The sequence below is a fragment of the Dermacentor silvarum genome, chromosome 2 (genome assembly GCF_013339745.2).
Source record: "Dermacentor silvarum isolate Dsil-2018 chromosome 2, BIME_Dsil_1.4, whole genome shotgun sequence".
NCBI lineage: Eukaryota > Metazoa > Arthropoda > Arachnida > Ixodida > Ixodidae > Dermacentor > Dermacentor silvarum.
In genome coordinates, this window is record NC_051155.1 from 211,149,330 (window position 1) to 211,171,422 (window position 22,093).

Genomic DNA, 22,093 nt, shown 5'->3' on the forward strand with positions numbered 1-22,093 from the left:
CTATCGCAAAAAGGCTCAACGGCTCATAGCTGCTGCACATTCGTAAGCGTGGCGTTCTTGTTTCACTTAAAGGGTGAAATAGTTATATAATTATTGATATATATATATATATATATATATATATATATATATATATATATATCCATGATAGACAATTATTATTGCGTGTGTATGTATTGCTGCCTTGTCTCGCTGTCATATGTCGTCTGGGGGTTGAGGGTTGTGAAGCTGTCTCTATGCGGCTTTTTTCTCACATTCCTCCATTGTTCCATGGGAAATAAAGCTTCATTCATACCTACATGAAAAAAAAGAAGAAAAAAGGAAAGAGAATCGATCTTGTCGACTTCTGCAGAATAAATATACAGGGTGTTTCAGCGAACACATTAAAACATTTTTAAAGGTTGCCTGTGGCAGGTAACACAATTCTAGTTCATGAGCTGGTCTACTCGAAGAGGCGGACATTACTTGCAGAAATAATTGAAATGCATAATCGACTAATTAACGAAAACGCACTAATGAAGTTTTTAGCTAATTACCGTATGGCCCATATTGTAATTTACAAATTCAATGACAATTAATTATTACAATTACACATCAATTACAATTAATTAGTAAAAGCTTAATTAGTGGCTTTGTTAATTAGTCGATTGTGCATTTCAATTTTTTGTGCAAGTAATATGTCCGCCTCTTCGAGTAGACTAGCTCATGAACTAGAATTGTGCTATCTGCCACAGGTAACCTTTAAAAAATGTTGAAAGTGTTCGCTGAAACACTCTGTGACGCCATATCGGCGCGGCGCAAATTGAGCCCTTTATTTTCTATGACTGATAAGCTCTGCATTTCTTCTGTACAAATGCAGAGAGATATAGCTGCGAAAGAGTAGTCGACAACTCCGTTCTTAGTGTGACTTTTGCGGACTTTTGCGTCGCACGGTGACTTGGCGCAAGCATTCGTCTCTTGGTGTTTCCGTTTGCATGATCGGTTCATTATACGACAGTACGTTGTATATATGGTTGCTGCAGCCCAGAATAATACCACATATAGAGCGCTGCGTGGTAGAATAACGCGGGAGGCGTTAATCTTGGCGGTAAACAACTTTGAAGGATGCCGCTCAAGCGACGAAGTGCTTATTGCGTGAATCTGATAAAACATTTTTTTTTTTCTTGCTGGTTTTGTAGAAGGCAAGTGTGTAGAGGTTCCCGGTGGCTGTGTTTATTTGCCTTTTTATCTCCTGACCGCGACGTGTTTTTGCGCTGCTGGAAGAATGCCATGGAATATTTTCCTATGCTCTTAACCATGCCCGTCCAAGTCTCTATCTTCGCATGGAAGCACGGATAATGCTTTTATCAACGCCAGGACTACTTGCGGCGGTAAACTTCTCTCTGAGCCTTTTACGGTAGCGATATTTTTTTCCCTTGCTGAAAAAGTCGAAGCGCACATACGATGACTTATTGATTCGGTGTTCTGTTTCAATTGTCTGGCGCAGTGACGGAGCTGCACGTTGACTAAGTTAGGCTATAATAAGGTAGAACGCGGAACCTTCTGCAGGCAAGAGTGATAGTGATTACCACCAGTGATATATACAGCAATTAACCGAACGATTTTGTTGTTGCAACAATCCGGCGTGCAGGTGCCGATGTGGGACAAGTGAAAATTTGCCGCAGCGTTGCACAAGGCCGTATAGATAGAGTGGTGTTTCGTTGCCGTGACACCTGCAAAATTTTTCATAATTCAGTTTTAAAAAAAATGTTTACACTCCTATAGGGGCGTATCTTGTCCTCAAACAATAACAGTCGTCTATATCTTTCGCGCCGTTCTTTTCTTTCCCGCTGCGTATACTCGGTATTTCCAGGGGTGATATTTCGACATTGTCAAATTCCGTCATATTGTCGAATTCTGCAATGGCCAAATCAGAGAAGCTGTAGCAGCCCTTTGGACCAATCAGATCAGAAAAGATCTGATTATCGTATCGCCGTATTCGACAATACGGCGGAATTCGACGATGTTCAGCTTATATAGCGCCCCAGAGGAGGTCACGAGCGGCATGCACGTTATCAGCGTGACATGGTGCTTTCAAGAAAGGAAATGCAAGAGAGGTGGATGGCGATTATTGTTTGGGAACAATATACGCTCCAAAGGGAGTAAAGTTTTTTTTTTTAGAGTGAATAATCGTCGTCTGCTTTGCTTGCGGTTTCCTTTCTTGAATACTCTGCGCCCGCTACTTTCCTGTCAGGAAGGATATACGTCACGCCGATAACACGCATGCCGCACATGATCTGGAAGTACCGGGCGCGCAGCGTTAAAGAAAGGAAAGGCAAGCAAAACAGATGATGACCATTATATAGAGTTTTAAATTAGGGGACGCAAGTGGCTTGCGTCCCCTATAACCTAAATTCTCTATTGTTAGGGGACAAGGTATATCCAATTCACAGATTATCAGAAGTGAGACAACGACAAAAGGTTTCGGAGCAATGCAAAAACATAATGAGTAATGCAAGCTCTGTTTTCGTTTTCGCAGAGGAAGCCCACATGACAACTTTTGCGTGTAGTTTGTCATTAATTGTTTTTGGCAGTCTAGTCGTGTAGCAGTTTTATATTTTACGCTGCAACCTGCATGTGATGTTTTCCTTGCAACGGGCTTTTTTACACATGTTAACGGACACACAAGTCCTTCAGCAGCTTTTCTTCTTTTTCTACAGCTTCGCATTCCTTTCTTTTATTTAGCGTTTTTGAAAGCCAGTTATATACAACAGCCATTCTTTCTTAGAAAGCTTGTGTGAAGACAATCTCTAAAGGTCTTGAGAGACTATTTTTGAGTTGAGTATTTTGACTTGAGAGACGGTTTTTATTGAGATAGCAAATATATGGACACTACAGGCGCATTTCTGCTGCCGTCGTCGGTGTCGCCGTGATGTTCCGTCAAGGGCGTCCGTCCGTCCGTTCAGGGCGTCCGTGATGTTCCGTCGAGCGTCCGTCCAAGGGCGAATAACAACGTCGCCACGCGCCTTATATATACGCTGTGTGTGCGAGTGAAAGCGCGCGAGGGTGAATCGACGATCGCGCGCGCGAGGGAGGAAAGCGGGGAGGAAGCGCGCCGTCTTCCGTCGCGCGCAAGGCACCGGGGGGAGGTGCTCTACTCTCCATGGCGGCGGCTGCGTATGGCGCGGCCGCGCTGGCCCTGTCTTGAAAGCGATCTGCGATGGGGACAGAGTGCGCCGAATGCTGCTAGCTTCGTGTGCGCTGTGTTCTCGCCGCTTAGTTCGCGTTGAAGCGAGAGGCAGCACAAAGGTGAATTCGCCCGCTGCAGCTGCCACGCTTTCTCACTCCAGCGCTTTGACAGCGAGTGTGCGCGGTCATCGAGTGAGATGTGTTCGTGTTTGCTCGTGCGCGCGTGACACGTCATGTTTGCTAATTTCGTGAATAAGCGAATGTTTACAAGTTTATACGGCCGATAAAACTAATAGTCTTACTTCGTCCACTAATTTGCTATCGCAATCGACGCTTCGCCTTTCTGGCGAAACTGCGACTTTTTTAACGACAATTATTGATCTTGTGATTAAAACTGATGTTTTGTCCTTGATAGAAAATGTATTTTTTGCAATAGTCAGTATAGACGTATTCCTGATTACACCGAAATAAATATTCCTTCTGTAAATGTATGCGTCTGCATTTACCTACTATTCGACATTCGATTCGATATTTGATAGTTAATATTCTTATTCGAAAAAGTTGATATTCGCCCACCTCTATTATTTATTAAACTAGTTATTCCTAAAATATGTCTATCATCAAACTGATTAAGTGCTTAAAGGGCGCAGCAACTGATGTAAATATTAAAACATCAATTTAGCATCCTTATGCATGGGTGTTAAATGAGTGTTTAAACAAGTTAGCACCATTAATTACATGGGTGCTAAATAGGCGTACAAAGCACCCCCTGGCCGTCACGTCGAAACATGGAAACCATCAAACTTACGCAGAGCATCTTTCCCGTATATAGCGACGTCGCAAAATCAACCCGCCAGTCTTTTCTCGACGATCTGCCGTAGGATACACTGGATTTTGGCTCAATGATTCAGCAGAAACCGACGGGGGACGGGACACCTTTTTCTGCCACGACCCAACCGTTAGCTTCGCCCAATCCTTCTAGAGCAGCGGACAATAGTTGGGGCACAGGACATCGTCCTCGGGAAGGTCGCGCAATGTCGACATCCACTGTGAACTCGTCGCACGAGACCGCGCTCAAGCGTCAACCGTGCCAACAAGAAGTTGTTCGCGTATGCCACGCGTGCGAGGGAACTCGGAGAAGGGACGTTGCGTCAGCGTTGTGTCAGTTCACAATAAAGCGCGCCGAACTCTTCTGGCAACGTTTAGCTCCGTGCCGCACTCTCGTCGTTCTAAAAGCAGGCGGCCAACGAAAGAAAGAAAGAAAGAAAGAACAGCGTAAAAGTGGGCCTCGTGAAGGGATCACGCACGGCGCCCGCGCGGGGAAAGTGTTGCGCGCACCCACTAGCCCGCTCAACTGTGCGTGGCGTCGTAGAATCCCCTCAGCTACGGCCTGGCACGCGAGTGCCAGTTCGTAAGCGGAACATTCGCCTCCCACCGTGGTAGCTCCTTCCCGCGCGAGCGTCCGTATAGTGTTTACGGTCGGGGCGGACGGCACGGACGCCGACGGTTTGCGAGGAGCGTGCGTTTGCGGTGCGCGGGGTACTCGATTTAGCCGCGTCCCCCGTCGGAGCCAAGACAGTTGGTTCTCCCTCGACCCAAAGGCGCGAAAATTGGTGTCACCGGAGCGCTGGGTTTCTAGGCTCAGTCGCCCTTGATCCTCGCCCTCGGCGCAGGTGAGTGTCGCACGCTTTCGCTTCTTCAGCTGAAGGATCGAGTGCGTCGCACGCGCGTCGTCTGCTCTCGGAGCGCGGTCGCCTTCGCTTCTTGACTCTGAACAGTCGATTTTTATTTGACGCATAAGCTGATGATGCCATTAGGTCGCGTCAGGTGCGTTGTCTTCTCCTCGCATAGCGATGGCGACCCGTCAACCGAGCGGGCTAGCGGCGGTTGTTAACGAACTGTGCGAAGAAGGCGTTTGTGCGCCGGCTCTCTAGCGGGTCAGCACACTTCCGCGTAGCAGCGCCGTCGCTTTGCAGTGCGTGAGCGCGCGCACGTTTGACGCAGTTTGACAGCTTTGCCGTGCTTTCGGTTATTGCATTTTGTTACTGGTTCGTGCGTCAGCAACGTTTCACCCCTCGACGTGTTTACGAGGGTGTACGTGCTGGCTTTTTCTGCTTCGATACAATGACTCAACTTTATCTCTGAAGTTCATGGAAGCCAGCCCTCCCAAAGCATTGAGCCGTCTAACGACGAAAAAAGTTCGTGCAATAGAAAAATGCGTCATATGTGAAGGTATCCCGCACCATGTGCACTTCGAACAACGTGCCGTATGAAGCTGTGGAATATAGTGTAAGTACGACAGCATTAGTTGACCTAATGTGACGCGTATGTGGGAAGAGCGCGCAAATTCCTTTCTGTCAAACCGTGAAAAAAAAAAAAAAAACTAATTTATTTTATCGGACCAACCGCTGTGGCTCGACTGCTACAGCGATCAGATGCTGACATTGAAGTCATGTTTTTACGTGGCCGGTGGCGGCCACATTCCAATGAGAGCGTGACGCAAAAATGAGATAGGTCATCAGGTGGTCGAAATTAGGTCGGTGCTTGGAGAGTCTGTAAGTATAGTTTTCAGGCCTCACTCGATTTTTTTAATGAGTACGAATTTGGGCAATGCAGGCTTTGAGCAGACCTATACTAGCGCTTCGCATCTTCCCTCTATACCCATTGTCATCCATCATGCTCCTCTTTCCTTCTCTTCCCACAGCGCAGTGTAGCTGAGGGGAGAAATGTATGTACCTCGATGGGGGCATTTCTCATCATTAAACTCCCTGTTTCTCAGAGTCAATAAGTAACCATTGTGGGACGTAAAAGTAAATCACCGGATGACGTCGTTGGCGGAGGATGGTTCAAATTATTACTGCATTAGCGGTTAAGGGTAATTTGTTCAGTTTTCTTTGCGTTTGCTGCAGGTGTTGCCATAATTTTCATTGTCATAATGTTCCACTTGTGTTCCATTGTCACAATGTTCCACCAAATCTTGTTTCACCTATTCATGAATCCGATCCCGCGACGTCTGACCTTGTCGTTGTCGTCGTTGTGCCGTCGTTATCATTGTTGTCATTGTTGTCATCGTCGTTAACGTCGCTGTATCGTTGTCGTCGTTGTTGTCACTGTAATCACGACAAATATTGCTGCGCTGCTTTGAGTGGGAAAGAAGGGAAAATCTGTACGATAACACAAAGGGCAGTGCCTTGCTATTTGAGGCTCGAGCAGGTTGCCTAAGGTCCGAAACATACCGGAGCAAATATTCGGAACTAGATGAGGCATGTGTATGCTGCAGTAAAGATCCGGAGACCACTCAACAAATCCTAATGGAATGCGAAGAGATTCACCCAGTGCGAAACGCAAGTAACGTACACCTTCCAGAAGCGCTTGGGTTTAAAGTGGACGGAAGCATCAACCGGTCAGCAGTCGAGATAAGCAAGAGACGTTTAGAGTATTGGTGGGGAAAAAAAGCAGGGAAGAGATTGATACGATCTGATTTGATCTCTTAGTCATAGGTAGAGATACAAGTTTGATATTGAGGGAAAAAAAAAGAGTAATGAAATGTATACAAAAATGCTATATAAAAACATGTATAGCACACCTGATTAAATCACGCAGGTTAGGTGACTATGTGTCACCGCCCCGTTTCAAAGGGGAGGCCAGTGAATCATTCATCATTATCATGGCTTTGCGCGTTAGTAAATTACACCTCTGCCGATAGAAAAACGACCGCGTCTTAGCCTGAGAGTAGTCTTGGTAAGCCAGGAAAAGACGCAAGAAAACCAGAGACGGCTGGCGGGGCCACCTCCATAAAATTCATGCACCAGCTTGTCGCGACATCATGAATTTTGGAAACGTCTAGACGGGTCTAAGTGAAGAATGACTGTATTGCTTTACTAGAAGAACCGAACACTCGACTACACAAGTTTCACGAACGCTTTCTGTGCCAACATGGCCCAGATACGGGAAAATACGTTGAAATCCGTGACATCACATTCACACTGACGTACCGATGCTGGTATAGGCGCGAAATTCAAGAAACGAAAGTTTATTCGTCATTTCGCTCCAGCTATATATAGCTGATCTTTTCCCGTTATACGAGAGAACGAATATATTACTATAGTCGAAACTAACTTACATGTTGCTCTCGAGTGTCTTTCTTTCTTTCTTCTTAATTGATTTATTTCTGTACATGTACAAAAATCGAAGAAAGAGCGAAAGGCTCAGCAGCCTGACCGATGCATTTGCTCCGAATACAGTGTAAGTGTCCTTAAGTGTCCCTCTGCAACTTTGTTTGAAGAAAGGACCACATTTCCTTCGAAAGTGAACGAACACACAAGCTGGAGACTTTTTCAGACTTATACGCACTGAAAGAACCCGAATACGCGAGCGAGAGCACATCGAAATTCCACGCATCACAGTAAGAATGCATCGGCGCCGCCGTGTTTTTGGCGCTAAGTCAGAAAGCGAGAGCCTTAATATTTGCGCAAACACTAAAGAAAGATTCGCTTATCACCGACTCCCACATTATGCGTGGAGTCTGCCCAACTTGTTTATTCTGTTTCTCGCGCCGCCTTTTCGTTCTCCCGAGGAACTGCTCGCGAAATCTTCCACGAAGCCAAATCACTTCATCTGACGTACAAGGCTCTTGAGTACGACCTTCACCAGCAGAGGCAGCTTCGGAAGAAGGGCTGCTGCGGCAAGATTCTGGTGCTGGACTCGGGAAATTGATGGGTTCGCTGTAGTGGGCATCTGCTGGAAAGCGCAGGACAGATATTTTGACTACCATGGAATCGAATGCGAGTCAGAGGAAGCGACTGGGCTTGCGCCGAGACAGCAAGCAAGCACGCACAGCACAAGATGCAGTGAAGGAACATGTGCTGTGTGCAATGGCGTCAGTGTGAAACAAGCGCACGAGTGCCAGCATTTCTGCAGTTTCGAAAGTGAAGGCACAGTGGAACCAATCACTTGGAAAGGAATTAGCGGGAGAAAAAAAAGAAAAGAAAAAGCGCGCGTATGCAGCACCACAGAAAACTAGGCATTCAAGCTAGAGAAGGATGTCGTCTAAAAAACAGTACAGCGCAAGTAGCCCCGTCGTACCATCATCGTTGCCGCCATAATTATTTGCAGGCACCCGAGATACACTACAGCAACTGCACTGGCCATGCTACAATGTTTACAAGACCCGCAGAACTATAGGCTCAATAAACATGGTCCTGTACGTGTTGACCGCTGCATCACCGCTCCATGCACTACATTATTGTCATAATCATCCTGTAACCCTCTTTCGTAAACCCTTCCCCAACATGTGTATAGGGTATCTCAAGCCGACTTCTCTGACTTTACATAAATAACTAAGTTAATTACTAATTATGTAGTTCGTGCTAAGTTTATATTAGAGCTTATTAATTTTCTAGCGCCGTCTTTTCCTGATTGCGAGTGACTACCCGCGAACCCTTTTGCGAAGCTATATACAGCAGGACATCGCCGTCAGCACTGTTTTTCACACTGGCGTCTACAGCATCGAAGGGAAACCACGTGACATAATGTGTCCGCGTCTTCCGGCACCTGCGCATGCAGCGACGTCTGGATTTACGCCGCAAATTCCACCGAGGGTTGTTTGTTTACTCTGCTTGATATTGTAACCATCGCATGGGTTACTCACTGCATTCCTCATCGGACAAATTTAGAAGCGAACTGTACTTTTGACGCTGAACTCGAAATATTCAAAACTGCGGGCACTCAGCCAAAGTTTGTTATGACGGCTTATCGTATCTTCATGCAGTTGAAACGATCCGGTCCCCGATGATGGAAATGACGGGTTCTGTATCCGCGTTATTTTATATTTATTTTCTTTAATGCAAAACATTTGCCTAATCACCAGACCTACGCCGCGTTGTGTATATACTGCAGAATAAGCAAGAATGTGTTGTGCGCGCCATACTCATTGCCCTGATCATATACCTGAATGCCCAGAAAGCGCCGAGAAGACGAGATTTCAATGAATTAATTGCCAGATTAACAATGGGCGCCTTAGCGGCAGCCGTGGCACTCAGGAACCCCTATTTCACTACAAGCGTACCGGCTACGTCAACTAGACCACTGCACGGGCCCGGGCCGAAACGAAAACCCGGGTCGGCCCGGGCTTTCGTTACGCCGGTGTAAGACCATTTAAGGGCCTAAGTCGGGCCTTCGAGCACACGCGAACTTCCTGCATTGCATGGTTCAAGGCATTCTGTGCCAAGCTGAAGTGGCTCGTATACCTTAGCAAAGAAAATAGCAGAACAGATGAAATTCTAATTTTTTTTTCTGTTACACAAAAACGAACATTGTTTCCACGTAAGGAAAAATAAATTATACAAAAAAACGCTATTCAAGCCATTTCCTTTCTACCGCTTTTGCGATTACACTATTACTGCTCTCTGTACTATTATATTATACAAATTTAACGCTAACGTAAGGGGTGTCTCTTTCTATTTGTACGTTTATATATATATATATATATATATATATATATATATATATATATATATATATATTCGCATGCTAAGTTACCTCATAGTACTAAATCGTGCGATCAAGGTAAATGCATGCACGTAAGTGGAAAAATAGCAGCACAGGCAATTAGCCAGATCACTGATGTTCCCATGGGAGAAACAAGGCTTTCCGTCTTTTATTGCCTATACACTGCAGCTCATGAGACCTCGAGAAGGTGAGGCTGACACATACGGTATAATCTGTAAATAATAATATATATATATATATATATATATAATGTGTGTGTGTGTGTGTGTGTGTGTGTGTGTGTGTGTGTGTGTGTGTGTGTGTGTGTGTGTGTGTGTGTGTGTGTGTGTGTGTGTGTGTGTGTGTGTGTGTAAGGAAGGTAAGGAAGGCAGGGATGTTAACCAGTCAATAGTCCGGTTGGCTACCCTACGCTGGGGGAAGGGAGAATGGGAAGAGAAAGAAGGGAGATAGAGAGACAGATGGTGGGGGGTATGGAGACGTGCACGGACCGTACTACAGAGTCAAAGGCGCTCGCACAAACCAGACGCTCTCAGAAAGCACAAAAGTGCCTTCACTGCCTTCTGAGCCCGATGATCGGTGGGGACGGTGTTCTAGTATAGCCTGTTCATTCGGAGGACGATCGTCTAGTTTCCTGAATGCATAATCATACATTGTCTTTCTGCCTCAAATTGAAGACAGCGGCACAAATAAGTGGTCAATGTTCTCCTCACATCCGCAGACATCACATGCAGGACTGTCAGTCATTGCAATCAGTGTTGAATAAGCTTTCGTAAAGGCAACTCCCAACCATAACCGACACACAAGAGACACATCGCGTCGGTGCAGTCCGGCCGGAGGTCCGAGTTGCAGCGAAGGTGCGCCTTGTCTGTGCAGTCTGGTGGGCCTTGTATGTGCAGTATTCCACTGCACATGAAAGCGAACGGTTGATTCGCGTTTCAGGCTGTCAGATGCCCTTTATTTTTGCAATGGGAAGGAAAAAAGTACAACGCACGGATACTTTCTCGAACACATGATAACGCGCATTAGTGTTCCATCTCGCGCTTCTGCAGTAATCATCATTTGAATGCGTAGATGGAGTGTTCCTGTCCAAATTCCTGTCCAAATGCCTCTAGGGGCCTGTAAGGTATCTTTAAAAAAAAAAATTGGCACCCTCTGTACGTACACTTCTTCGCCTTCCAGCCTTTCTTCTATATATGTCATATCATCACCGCGATCGGATAATCCAGTGTCCTCTAAGATGGAGATAAATATATATAGTCGCGGCACATCCCATCTCCTGCACTCGGATCTTTCGGGGTACACAAGTTCCGGACAGACTATTCACAGAATAATCCGCTGCGTACACGCCTTGTACATGCTCTTTGTCGCGATATCCCAGAGATCACGGGTCGCAGCGCGCACTGCTTCGTTCCACTTTTTCCTTCCCACCACCACCACCACCACCTCCATGTTCTGCGCCTGAACCTGCGTGGCACCGAAAGAGAAGCAGGTCACTCTCCCCTCGCGCGAGAGCGGATGACCTCCTTATTAACTCCAGGGCATACATTTCGCTGACTTCCTATGAGTTCGCGGATATGCCCCGACTTCCTTTTGTTGGCTTGGCGCACAGTTGTCGTGCGAGAAGTGCTGGCATTTTCAGTTGACTGCGTGGTGATCGACAGAGACAGTGTTGTCGCAGCGATGTAAATAATTCGAAGTCAGTAATACGGCACAAATGTCTCGTTTCCTCCTGCTGTATACACGTAATTCGTATTGTTAAAGCTTCTCGTCATACGGCTATGCGCACCGAAATGACCGAGCATGTTGCATGCCGTCCACCAACATGAAAGGGAATGTTTGGTTTGCCTTTCAGGCTGTCAGGTGCCCTTTATTTTTGCAATGGGAAGGAAAAAGGTACAACGCACGGACTTTCTCGAACACATGATAACGCGCATTAGTGTTCCATCTCGCGCTTCTGCAGTAATCATCGTTTCATGCGTAGATGCGGTGTTCCCGTCCAAATTGGCATCCTCTGTACGTACACTTCCTCGCCTTCCAGCCTTTCTGTACGGAACCCGTCATGAAGACGCTTGTTTAGTCAATTTTGTTACGTCTCCAGCTCCAACCTGGCAGTTGATATCGACAGAAGGCTGTGTCAGCTCATATTTGACAATTCTTGTATTTTTTTTCTTGAACAGTACCGCAGTCACCAATGTTTTCTTTATTGATCAGTGAAAAATAAAGCATGCCATTTTTTCGTTTTTTTTTTTGCGGGGGGGGGGGGGGGGGTGTTACACGTGTTCGTGCTCTTGTCGGTGCTCAGGTACATTATTGTTACTGTTATTACTGTTATCGTTTTTTATTCATGTTTATATGTGGTAGTATAGTATTTAGTAGCAGCAGCAGTAGAGAAAGAAGACATTGTCATAATTTCTTTTTGACCACCTAGTACTAATAATAATTTGATGGTGACGGCAGTTTCATTAACGTGTACGATCCGTGTGCTTTGATAATATATGCACCGGTGTCCCGATCGCCGTGCATGTACGAAGTTCGCGGTCTGGCTTCTTTGTCAATCCGATCGAGCGGCTTACGATCTGTCCTTGTCCCTCGACATTCATCTGTTACTGCGTCCAAATTCAATTTGGTACTTCCAGCGCATTGACCCACTTTGCAGTCCTCGGTGTCTAGTGTGTGTCGTCCGTCTCGCTGTGCTGCAGCCGAAAACTCAGACGCGAACGGCCAACCCACAGCGTGGGCTCGCTTCGACGTCGCAGCTTTCGGGTTACGCCCCTCCCGTAGCAGAACCATGTGATCCCTTTCAGCAGCCCACTCTTCCTCTGCTTGCCGGCCGGTCATCGGCTCGACGGATGACGCTGTTGCCGGGCGCTTGCCTCGAAGGAGGAGCGCGGAGCAACCAACGGCTGTGCGGAAGGGCCGCGTGCGCGTGAAGGCTACGGCCCCGCGACCTCATTCTTACGTGCGGACTCTGCGGAGTGCGGTGCTCAGCGCCCGACGTATCGCCGGCTCATTTGTGTCGTCACAGACCAGGCTCCCGTAACTTAAAAAGATGTGACGTCTGACTATAAGCCGCCCGGCACGATCATGTTGCTATACTTCATGGAGTACGATCAGTAGAGTGGCGCTTGTTTCGTTCGTCGAACGTGAACGTGACTTTGGACAGCGCGGCGCGATATATTCAGAAAGCGTAAAGCCTCCGACAATGGGTTTTACGTCATTATACCGTTTCTTTTTCACTTGTGCATATGTAATGATATTCCTTGTTTTTCTAGCCTTTCGTTCATTCCGTATATTTCAGGTTTGTGTGAGCAGTGTCGTGAAGAGCTAGGGAGAGATAGAGATAGAAAAATATTTTAATGTCAGAAAGGCAGAGAGGACGACCGGAGTTTTGTACCTGGTATGCTATACTCCATGTATATCTCGTTTAGCAGCAGCGGCAGATGAAGCATTTCCACCAGTTGCATCGCTCATTGTTCAGAAAGAAAGCGTGAACACGGGAACGTGTGGCTCTCGCGGAGCGCATTCCTTAGCGGTGGCTTCGCAGGCGAAGTAGCGCATGCGTAGTGGTTCCGAAGCCCACGCCAGCGCTTTGTTTCGATATATGGTATCGGTACCGATATTCTAGTTGATGTTAAGAGGAAAAAATGGAGCTGGACAAGCCATGCAATGCGTAGGATCACTAGGATGGATAACCGGTGGACCATTAGAGTTACAGAATGATACCAAGAGAAGGGAAGCGCAGACGAGGACGGCAGAAAATTAGGTGGGGTGATGAAGATAGTAAATTTGCAGGCGCAAGTTGGAATCGGCTAGCGCAAGAGAGGGGTAATTGGAGATCGCAGGGAGAGCCCTTCGTCCTGCAGTGTACATAAATAAATATAGGCTGATTATGATGGTATCGGTGGACGCGCTCGCCGGATGCCTGGTCGCCGCCACGCAGTACGTCTCGTGCGGCACTCCGCTTTCCTCTGCACCCTTTCGCCATACTCTCCTCCTCGCCTTTCCTCATGCTTCCGCTGCACCCTCCTCCTCCGCTTTTCACCTCGCGCTCTTCTCGCTCTCGCCGTCTTTCATCCCCCCTGCGCGCCGCGTTCACTCTTTCATCCTTCGCTGTGCTCGTTCGCTCGGTTACGCCGAGGGACGCCGATGCTCAACGCAGCAATGGGCGCCTAAGAGCTGCGCTCTAAAGAAATATATGCATATCCTATGCACTGTGGGATTCGATCTAAGTGAAGCTTTCTTTGTTGTTTGCGTTCATTGACGGTATTTGGCGATGACGATGGCGGCATACGAGAGTCGTGATGTGATGTTAAATGTGGACAAACAACTGTGTTTGTCCACGTAGCACACAGCTAGAACATAGAAACGTGTCATTGATTCACTCCTTCCTTTACTGAAGAGAGCCCAAATGAGCAATGCTTTCTGACTACGCATTTTCTTTCTCCCGTGTCATGTAAGGTGAACTGCCACGAGCGCAGGGCTAATCATCCGTTTACTGACTGCGTTGGTACGGGATCACGGTGTAAGAATACCACCTGCTGCTGTGCGTGAGCACGAACGCGGCAAGAGCAGCTCCTGCAATGCTTTTGGGGGTTGTCACTCCTAATTACGGTGTCCAGAGGGCATTCTTGCGTCCCCAAAATATAGGCTCCGTTTAGGGAGCCTATAACGGGAGCCTATAAAGGTAGCCTATGCAGTAACTCTACCCCAGGGCGCGTCAGAGGGCACTGTAGCCCCGCTCCACCGAAACGTCGTTGACGTCGGCTATCTTGTCTCCCGCACCCCTGCCCTGAGCTATCAACCACCCCCCGACGCGGCGTGCAAGGTAGCAGCAGCAGTGGAAAAGTCCAAGAAAGAGGCAAAGAAAGCTTCGCTTAAAAAAAAGAAAAAAATACCTTTAGTTGAAACTTATAGAAAATTGGTATATACGTATGCAGTGAATGCGATTTCACACTTCCTGCAATCGGGATAAACTTATGGGCCACGTATCGCAGCGTACCGGAGGCGTTCTTGCTCCCCGGCACAGCGCTTTCGTCCCTCTTCCAACTCTTCTTTTCTGAGGACGCGTTTGTCAACTTCGAGACTTGGACCAAGTTAAAGCAAAGCCCCATAAAACTTTCGACAAAGTCTCGCATTCGCCCGCCACCTACCGCCGCCGGAGCGGGAGAGGGTGACGGGAGAGGAGGACGGCTGTCGTGAACGCTCCGGCGTTTGTCTCTTCCTCAGACAAGATATCGCGTTCAAGAATACGAGCCATTCACTTTAAAATTAGACGGAAAGCAGCTTTGTGCTTTGTCCGTGCTTGTGAGAGAGACAACCTGGAATCGCCGAGGGCTGGTAGCTCTTGTTTCCTTTTAACAGCGGAGCTGTTTAAGCCGACCGTCAGTCCGTAACGCGTTAGCAAAAAAGGTTGTCGCAGTTTCACCTGAAAGGCGAAGCATCAATTGCGATAGCAAATTTGTAGAGAGCTATACGGAGTAATGATATTAGCTTTATCAGCTGTATAAACTTGGACATGCAGCAGCACCGGCAACACGCAGAACTATTGTCGACGCCGTCGGCGTTTTGCCCGCGTTCGCTCAAAGTGCGTGCGGCGTTGGTGACTGTTGCCGGAGCCTCTGATATAAATAGGCACTTGGTGCCGCAGCTAAACGTCGCCTCCCTCCCCCCCCCTCCCCCACGGCCTCTCGCGCGTCGGAAGAAGGCGCGTTTGCTCTACATATATGGTGATTGTAAAGGAGGAAAGAGACGCCTACTTCTGCAGCCCTTAAGGGAGCACGGCGCAGAACGCGCGTTTGTTCTCCGCCGTGCGTTCACTCCCCGTGAAAGCGCGCGCCCCTCGCGCCCTTTCACTCGCACATACAGCGTTCGGCGCGCGGCGACGATTTCATCTTCACTGACGTCATACGGAACCTCACGGCGACGGCGACGCCGACGGCGACGCCGACGGCAGAAATCTGCTTTTGAGTGTCCATATAATTGCTATCGAAATAAAACATCGCTGAGCGATGAGTCACCTGGGTTGCCTAGCAACCCCCTCACGGAGTGGAGTGTGCTTCGCCTCTGCTCCGTGCCATGCACATGTTGCCTTGACTTGGGACGTTAAGGAAAGGGAAGGAGAGCATGCGTGCGGCGCGCGCTATGCTGGGGAGATAGAAAGAGAAAATGAGAGAGAGAGAGAGAGAGAGAGAAATTGTAGCAGCACCAACGAGACAACACGCAGAGCTGCTGCCGACGCCGTCCGCGTTTCCCCGTTTCCCCGCGTTCGCGCCGAACGCGCCCGGTGTCCGTGACTGCAGCAGGCGCCTCTGGCCGCGGCTCGGCAGGTTTAGACTATCCACGCCCCCGGCAAGTGTGCAGGCGCAGCTTGGCCGTGAAGTCACCCGGGAGATAAAGCTCGGAGCCGCGGCGACGGCGGCAGAACTCTCGTTGACTCTGGGGCGAGTACATGTACCCTTGACATGGGACGACCAAAGAAGATCCGGACACCCGAGGAAGAAGCCGCTCATCTTGAAGCGTGTCGCGCGGCCAAGCGAGAATCTGCGCGTCGGCGGCGAGCCGATTCGGAATACCGCTCCTAGCAGCACTTAGCATTTCCTAACAAAACTTAGCCAATCCTAGTAAAACCTGGAAGAAAAGCTAGGTCGATCACCAGCTCCGCTGTTTACTTCAGCCTTGCACCACTAGTGCAAGCTGCCCACGTTTCTTTTTTCTTTATGACTCTTTCTCCAAGGCGCTGAGTCGGGCTCCCTAAATGGTTGCCAAAAATAGCGTCTCTTCCTCTTCACGATCATTCTCTCTCTCTCTCTTCTCATTTGGCGCGGATAGTCCAATGGTTCAACCACAGAACACCTATAAAGTTCTGATCGCCTGGACGGCGTCCGCTGTCTCCCTCGTCACGTTTTATGTACGAACCCTCTCTCCCGGCTTTGAATATTTCTACTGCTCTGTTTGTTTTGTGTCATTAATTAGTGTAGTTTATCGCCATAAAGTTATGAGAGACGCCGTAATAGAGGGCTCCGGATTAATTTTGACCACTTGGAACTCTTTAACGTGACGGAACGTGACACACGTGTGTGTGTGTGTGTGTGTGTGTGTGTGTGTGTGTGTGTGTGTGTGTGTGTGTGTGTGTGTGTGTGTGTGTGTGTGTGTGTGTGGACGCATGCGTGTGCGCGTGGGTACATGCGCGTAAAGCGCCGACGCAGCCGCCTCCTTGGCTTCATTGCGATGTCTTCACTTGAGGCCTCCACTGATACATCCCATACGTGCCACGAAACCGGCCAGCGGTGGTTATCGCGCAGGAAGTTCGCGAACTCGAGTGCAACGAAGGGATGACCCGGATGGTAGGAACAAAGCGCGACTCCTCCTTGTACGTTGTACAAAATAAATAAACGTCTAACATAATGCTCGAGATAACGCCGAACCGCCCCGATAGTGCGCGTGCTCTGCGGTCACTCCGAGCTGCGCAGCGTGCTTGGGCCAGATTGCACGCGAATGATAGCGTGCGTTCGCATACACCCCGCAGCAGTGTTTTCAAATGCTGCCGCTGTTGCGTCGCTTATCGTTAAATTTTATCTGTCGGATGTTTACGCTTATTCGTGACGCCAGCTTCGATAGTTCCCGAAGGCCGTTTCTGTGACACTTGGAACGCTTTCGCCTTGCTTTTGAAAAGTATTGCCGGGAGTAGCAACATGTACATGTTGCATTACAGCCGCGTTTACATAAACGCGATCGCATTTCTAGCGCATCAAATCCATGTAAACGGCGGTAATGCGCTAGAAAGGCTAATCGCATTAATGCGTCATGAGAGTGTATACATGAAACGGGCAAGTCGACTCACGCGGTGCATGTATACGCTGGCGTATCGCATCGAGGGAGGGAAAAGTCAGCAAAGTGTCACCGCTAAAATAGACAATTCCGACGTGCATGGTGGTTCAATTGATTCAGTGATTAAATGTTGATTATAATCTCTCTCTTCTTTCCCTTGCTGTCTCTTTTTTACGTTTATTATTCACTCATTTCGTATCTTATTCGTATCGTATTTGAGGAGCAATTACGTCGACTTTGTGTTCTTTAGGCTTGAAACTTGGTTCAGCTTTATTTTTTATTGTTATTTTTTAATTTTTTTTTTTACCAAAAGGCCAGGTGGGGCAATCTCAGATAGTGCATATAGTGCAGACAGCGCAGTCTATGGTTTGTTATAGTTAATTTGTGTTACTATATTCGCTCTAATTACGCTTGCACAGTTAATTTTACCTACTCTGCGACTAATTTTCGCTTTTTGGTTGTCAAGCTGAGGCCTACATATTGATGCCTTTTGCGACTAGCTACGACGCTCTGAAGGCGTGGAAGGGTCGTTTCTCTCTCTCTCTCTCTCTTTTGTGGTGCTCCCTGGAAGTGGTTGGCAAGATACCCAGATACGCCAGACCCGTGTGAAGTCAGCGAAGAGGACCTTGTCTTCAAAACTGAGACTACTGCATCGGGACCCTGATTGTAGCATCTGTCACACTCCCGAGACAATAGAACACATACTTTGCGTGTGCCCTCAATATGCGGCCGAGCGAAGGACACTAAAGCGTAGTGTTGACTGTTTGGACTTCCGCCCCTTTTCGGAAGCCAAGGTTTTAGGCGCATGGAGAAGCGTTGATCATGCCCAGCGGACCATAAGATCACTTTTGAACTTTGTGTGAGACGGGCTTAGACGGTCGTCTCTAGGACCTGTGCAGTGTGCAGTGTGCAGTGCGCGAAATGTGTTTGTGCGATGACGTTCTGTGTGGACAACACTACTCCTGCGTGTAGTGTGTGAAAAGTGCACAACCGCGTATTGTACAACGTGTGTAAATAGTAGCTCATTGTACTATATCATAATCACCTGCCACCTACCTCTCCCTGTATCTCCCACTTCCCCTTACCCCAGTGAGGAGTAGCAGGCTAGAGACACGCTCTCCAGGCCGACCTCTCCTCCCTTCTCATCATTAAAATCTACTCTCTCTCTCTCCCCACTACTGCAGCGTGTGGCTCTCCTCCATTCACCGACTAAACACACTCTCCGGAAACAAGTTCTAGCTTGCTTCGGCCGAAGGGGAATGCGCGTCACATGTAAACGCAGTCGCATAATATTGCCACAGTGCGCTTATAAGTGCGATTTGCTACTATCGCATTCATATAAACGTGGCTTGCAAGTGACTGCTGTTAAGGGTACTTCAGTCAAAGTTTGTGGTGTTTGTCGCAGATGTTAGCGTCAGGTTTGTCGGCATTATGTTTCCTTGGTAGAATCCAGAACTGTATTTTTTTGACAGCACTGGTAGGTGTTAACTGGAACATAGGCATTCCGCCTAGAATTTGAGGGCGTATTTCTTGAAAATGGTGCTATAATCACAGCATTTCTACTAAATGGAGGCAAAGCTTCATTGCTGCTTGTCTTCAATTGCGGAATGGGGACATGATCCCGAAAACGAATAGTTAGAAAGGTAACTACTGAATTTCGCTAATTAGCTAGCTCACTCTACGATTTGCCGTGATTCTTGTTTTATGGTCCTACATGAGTGGTAGATGGAAAGGCTCGCTGATCAATGAAGTCAAGACATAAAATGAGAGTCAATATTCACAAGCGGGTTTATTTTTTACTGTCACTGCTATCGTTATTCCGAATTCTTTATTAATATTGTTACGCGCTATTCCCTCTCACTGAAGTACGCATCCTGCCGAGCATGGAAGAATGCGCCAGTAAGACGGTGAAGACGACGATCGGAGTACCGCTCGTGTTGTTGTTCTGCCATCTTGCCTGCAGTCGTCTATCTCTGTATATATCTTGTAAATACAACTTCCCATCCCTTTTGGCTATACTCTAATCCCCGTGGCAATACTATTTTATTCAATATGAAAACAAACATACACAACGAATTCATTCGATGAACGAAGCTTCTGTTTACATCAAATATTTTTTAATCTATTAATTTGATATGATTACTCAGTTGCGCACTATATTTTGTTTTCCAACTTTCCTTGCTTTCACCTTTTCGTTTCATTTCTGCATATTAATAATTTTTGGGTTCTTCCAACCTCTATGGTCCCCGCCTTCGACTGTGGACACGTGTCATGTTTGAGGTTCAACATCATGATCACGATATCATCAATATCATTACCATCGTCATCGTCATCTTAGCAATTTCGCGCGCTACCGCTGTCACTGCTGTCACTGAGCCACAGTCATAACACTCCCTCCAGAAGGGAATAGGCTTGGGCATGTTGGTTATTCATCGTAATACAAATAACCTAGCGCAGTAAGGCGGAGGGATAAGTTTAGCACTTGTCCTGTCTCGACTTACCCCTCGTCCTTACTGCGCCGTTATTGGCATTACACTTCCTCCATTGCCCAGCTATAAGCCTCAACCTTCTAGTGATTGAATTCTCATCTGCCGGATATCATCCGGAGTGCTGCATGGTGCCCTGCTCTAATGATAATAAACCACGCATGTTCCAGCTGTACGCTATATAGCTGGCAGCTGGCTGCATAGCTGGCATTCCAACGATATAGCAGGCGAAATAAAAACAAGAAGAACATAGAACGCACGTAGAAAAGAAAAAAGAAAAACAGTTATGACAAAGAGGTCTTGTATATATCTCCTCCCCCTTTTCTGGAAATAAAGGAATTTCAATCAAACGATGCAGGTACCGCTTGCTTTTTGAACTGCTTCCCAAAATTAAGCCGCTCTTTGCCGGTTAATTTTAATCGGCGGTAATTTGAAGTAAAGCTAAATGAGGCTTTCATCTGTTTTCAGCGCACGAAAAGGCATGCATATATAGACCAACATTTATTCTCTTTTCAGGACTAGACGATCAACTCAGTTCAACAATTTACAGGTGTTTGTTGCTTGGAGAACAATTATGACGGATTTGTTTGGGCGAAACTGACACAGCTGTTCGGCCCAACAGTTTGTGCAAAATATGCCTTTTTAGACCCAATGGCTGCTGCCAGCAAGAAGCTGAAGCCTCATTCATTATTGGTATGAGACACATTGAAGATATCATCATTCACTAGAGGAGGTCAAAAATCAAGGGCATTCATATGAGGATTGCGGTGTCTTCTTTATGAGGCGGGTATTCGAGGCGGTCTTTTATGGACTGACGAAGCGAATAGTTCTCTCAGTTGGTATAATTAAACACCACAGTGGTTCGAGACATCGGGATGCAGAAGCTATAGATACTTGAATCTTCCTCTTCAAGGCAGCCTAAGCTACACTGTAGTGCCTCGAGTATACCTTAGGCATTGTAAATGGCGCTCGTGTTAACAGCCATGAACAATGCTTTTCCTAGGTGCCTGTTTCGGAGAACGGTGAAAGACGTAGCAAAACTTTGCTTCATACTTAATAATTCTTCCTTTTACGCATTATTACAGTGCCCAAATTTGACTGGAACAACTCACCATGCAGAGCGATAAGAATCTTATGATGGACATTTATGATGTTGACACGTACCAAATACTAAAATCGCTGTTCCGTCTAAAATGCAATGTCCGCCACAAATAAATACTACAGGAATGTTATGTTTTGAGCGAAGTATCATACAAAATTTTCCGTGCTGAATTTGCGGACATTTTTTTTTACGCAAAATGTATGGACATACACGGTGCATACACGCATTGCAAAAACAGCAGACCCCTTCAACTTTACATAGCATTGCGATATCCGAGCCGCAAAGTTTCATGGTTCACGCAGTTTCGAAAAATAAACTGCAGTTTAGGTGCCACAGCAGAACGCAGCCGAAACATTCGCCAGGAAGCACGGCTGGCGCGCCCAATATCCCCGATCATGCACGAAGCGAACGAGCGCGCGCGGCAGCCGAGTGAGCCGGAGTGAGCGGCGTCCTTGCCGTGACGTCACTTGCGAGAGGGTGCCACTCCAACTCCTCGCCGCTAGTTGTCGCAGAAGGCATTCTGTCGCGAAAAGCACTGAGAAGCTGAGGGTTTCTTTTGTGACTTCATGATGCTGCTTTTCAGGTGGATGTGCCAACTTACTCGCATGTTCAGTGTTCCTGCGCTTAGAGTTGTCGATTAGTTCGTTTTGTCTCTGCAAACTGCTAGCCACTATGCATGATACTTAGTAGCGCAAAACTCGAAATAAAAGACAATAAAAGACAATTTTGCGCTACTAAGTATCATGTTCAGTAAACACCAACTCGCCCAAGAAGAAGTTATTTTGTAGCCACTATGCGTCACTTTATTTTTTTTTTTTTTCGAACAGCTTGCCCTGCGACAAATATGGTTATTTGAACAAATGCGTGCAAGCCCTCCTCATGTAAAAATTCAAGGAGTAGCTTGCACAGCTTGTTGTCCATAAGCAAGTGTGTATAACTGTTACTTTAGTCCGTCGGTAGGTTGACAGCTCCTAGAATTTTCTCTCGAGTAGCCGTCGTT

At 47.2% G+C, this 22,093-nt stretch overlaps 1 protein-coding gene across 1 annotated transcript in view; it reads left to right on the plus strand.

Annotated features, from left to right (window-relative positions):
* The first annotated feature begins 4,534 nt into the window (after nt 1-4,534).
* LOC119442543 (serine hydrolase-like protein) overlaps nt 4,535-22,093 on the plus strand; it is a 31,731-nt gene continuing 14,172 nt past the window's right edge. The window contains exon 1 of the mRNA XM_037707455.2: nt 4,535-4,841. The gene's annotated coding sequence lies outside the window, so the exon portion shown is untranslated. The remainder of the gene's footprint in view (nt 4,842-22,093) is intronic.